Consider the following 3,655-nt stretch of genomic DNA (forward strand, 5'->3'; position numbering starts at 1 on the left):
AAGCTATTGTCTAGAGGTTAACCGGTTGCCTAATAAGCGATTGGCGAAAGCAAAGGACACTAGCCCGGAAGGGACAAACCCCATCTTAAATTTTTGAAATGTGAATGTGAAATGAGGACAATTTTGAATACTAGTCATATCCACCCGTTATGAATAAAGATTTGAGCATTTCATTCCCAAAAAGCCTTTTTGTCAAGACACTTGGTCGAGCTTGGGACGATCCATGACCTTTACTTTTGAAGGGAATTCGAGACTTGTCATGTCATATGCTACTAGCATCATAGGGATCATCATTCCACCACCATCCGATCGCTCTTGACGAAAGCATTTGGAAATTGAGGACGAAAGTAGTCTAGTTTAACACCATTTGGAGGTGATTTAGTGCCATCCTCTTAGCCTTAGTAATTTGTTGAACTAGTATTTGTGAAGGATTACATGCTCTTAAATTTGTTCCTCTTTAGTGCCTCCGCCACTTGATGAGCAAGTGGCTATTCTTTTTGTAGATGCATCCATTATATGATTTTGTGTGCTTAATGTTTGGATGTGTCGCCATTTTGGCAAGACCCACCTTACCTTGCAAGAAGGCATCCTACCTCATGGTTGTCTTGTTGTGAGTTAAAGGGGCGGAGTGAGACCCTCTAATTGTCTCATATAGGCTATATTATTAGGATAGGTTAGTATTGGTCCTAGTCTTTGTCACCTCTTTACTCGGGACGAGCAAAGGTTCGGTTTGGGGATATTTGATGTGACCATAATTAGCGCATATTTAGCCCCCGAATTAGCCTTGTTCCCATGCTTTTTAGTGCATATTTGGGTCATTTCTTATCTTTAGTTCTTTGTTTTGCATATTCTTTGAGATTTTGATCCCTTGGTAGGAAAGGAGTAAGAATCTTGCATTTTCATGGCAAAACGAGACTAAATTGATCGAATTCAATGACCAAGCATCAAGGAGAGACAAGATTAGAAGGCCTTTGTACATATTATAGTAGAAGAGCAATGTTGAGAAAGGATCCTTGAGTCCCCAACGAAATCCCCAAGGAATTTATGAAGAAAAGGGAAGAAAATAAGAAGATGTGTTGCTGAGTGACAATCCGTGCGGATTGTCACCAATCCGTCCGTCCCGCAGCTGCAGAATCCGTGCGGCTTTGCACCATTCCGCTCGGATTCCACCTCCACAATCCGACCGGATTCCCTTGAATCCGCTCGGATTCCAACGCAAGATTCCGCCCGTCCTGACCTTATTCCGCCCGGATTGCAGCACAGCACGATTTCCTCTTCTCCAAGCTACAAAGAAAGAAGCCCTTCCTTCGAAAAATACCGGCTCCTCCTTGCTCAATCTAAAAAGTGTAATTACTAGTTTAGCCCTTAGTTAACCCTAATCCATCCTCCCTAATTTCCACTATAAATACCCCATCAGTCTAATTAGAGGAGCATGTTCTTCTTATCAATAATTAGAGTAGTTAATATCAATCAAATCTGTCTTTAATATTGTAATCAACAATTAATCAAGTTCTAATACAAGTTTTATTTCCTTAATCTCTCTTTTGTTCATCCTTTATTTTGGGTAATTGAATATTATTTGGGTTATTGTTGGGAGATTGACAACCTCTCAATCAAGCATTCAAGTACTTCTTTTATCATTGCTTTATTATTGGAATCATTAGTAGGTATAATTCTCTTAATCCCTTTTTAATTATTGTTAATTACTTTCATTTATTCATCATGTTTCATATTGTTGGTATGATTGACAACCTTGCTAGCATGATCAACATGATAATGAGTGAGTAGTCTCTTAGCTAGGGTTAATGGGTGATTAGGGGAAACCAACATGGGGAATGATTCATGCTTAAATTAAAATGCTTTCATGTTTTATTTGCTTGCTTGTTTTGATCTCAACTCATGCACATGTTATGTTTGACGAAATGCTAAGCCTATGAATCCTTGCATTTACCACCATCACCTATCTTTTCAATGAGACTTGTAAGACATAACCCAACTCGAGTCTCATTAGACCATGCATGTTGTTGAGTAGGGAAGATTAAGTCGACTTGTAGGTGTTGTACAATCTAATCGATTCGGCTCCGGGACCCAAACTTTCCTAGGATTGTAAGATATAACCCAACTCAATCCATCACAACAATAATTGCTTGCTTATAATTTGAGAACATGTTTGTATGATCATATCCCATGATTCCCCTATGATCACATGACACCCTAGTGCTTTTAATCAATTGTTTACACCCCTTTAATTCATCTTGCTTATTTTCATTGCTATTTTAGTTTAGTGACCTTCTACATCAACCCAATTTGTGACACCCCTTAGACACCACTAGTTGCAATAGAAATCTCATTTCAATACCCGTCCCTTGGGATCCGACCTTTACTTGCCTCTTTACTAATTGTAGAGTTGTTTGTGAAGTTATAAATTGTGTTTTGATTCGACCGTGACCCAACGACCACATCTTTAATTGTGAACACGAAACGGACTCGATCAAAAATGGCGTCGTTGCCGGGGACGGTGTTTACTTGATTTAGATTTCTTTTTATTGTTATTAGTTGTGTCTTTCTTCGCCTTGGGGAAGTAAAACTCCTCAAGGTTTGTTCTAATTGTTTTCGAGTTGTTTGATATTTTGCATGTCTAGAAGGTTACAAGGTGATTTGTTACCTTTTGGCCGTGAAATCGAAAGAACCTTGACGAACAATAGGAGACTTGTTAGGAGGAATTTAAGAGGTATTAGTGAAGTTGTTCAACCCACTAGTGAGTTCGTCAATCCTTTCGCAATAGAAGGAGAGGAGAACCCATTACACAATACCCCACAAAATCCACCTACGATGCCTAAATTCTCGTCACACTCCGTACCCACCGAGGAGATTCTACCAAATGGTACTCCTACACCGCAACATCTAACCGGAAATTTTATTGCCAAGTCCGCCTTCATCCAATTAGTTGAGAGGAGCCAATTTGGGGGGATGCCTAGTGAAGACCCTCATTCTCATATGGAAACCTTTTGCGACTATTGTGCTGCAATCTCTCAAACGGGCGTGACTCAAGACCAAATTAGATGGGTCTTATTTCCTTTTTCTTTAATCGGCACCGCGAAGCAATGGTTGAAGGGCCTTGATAAGGCCACCCTCTGAATAGATTCTTGGAAGAAGTTGGCTCTAGCTTTCTACAAAAAATTCTACCCACCGGAAAAGACTAACATGCTAAGAGCTCAAATTACGGGTTTTAAGCAAAGGGATGAAGAATCTTTGTATGAAGCTTGGGAGCGGTTCAAGGGAATTTGTCGCTCATGTCCTCACCATGGACTTAGCGAATGGTTTTTGGTACAACAATTTTGGAATAGTTTATATGAAGATTCTAGGAACATTCTCAATATGGGATCAAATGGAATGTTCACCGAAGTTGATGACAATCAAACATGGAATAAGATTGAGGAAATGGCGGTCCATAACTCACAATATAGTAGACCTCGCAAGGCTACTAGAGGAGGAAAGCATGAAGTGGACTCCGTTACTCAATTGGGTGCTCAACTTAGTGCTCACATTGACACAATCAACTTGAAGTTTGAACAAGCTATGGCTAGACTTGAGGAAAACTCAAAATCATCAAAGCATCATGTTAATGCCATGACGGCATCCTCATCAATCCCAA

The 3,655-nt window shown here is 39.8% G+C and overlaps 1 non-coding gene across 1 annotated transcript; it reads right to left on the reverse strand.

The window, feature by feature from the left end:
- Window positions 1-3,204: 3,204 nt before the first annotated feature.
- On the reverse strand, window positions 3,205-3,311 carry LOC141645558 (small nucleolar RNA R71). The gene has a single exon (XR_012545038.1). It is a non-coding gene; the product is annotated as a small nucleolar RNA R71 (small nucleolar RNA).
- Window positions 3,312-3,655: the final 344 nt, after the last annotated feature.

Source organism: Silene latifolia, chromosome 2 (genome assembly GCF_048544455.1).
Source record: "Silene latifolia isolate original U9 population chromosome 2, ASM4854445v1, whole genome shotgun sequence".
In the NCBI taxonomy this organism is placed as follows: Eukaryota; Viridiplantae; Streptophyta; class Magnoliopsida; order Caryophyllales; family Caryophyllaceae; genus Silene; species Silene latifolia.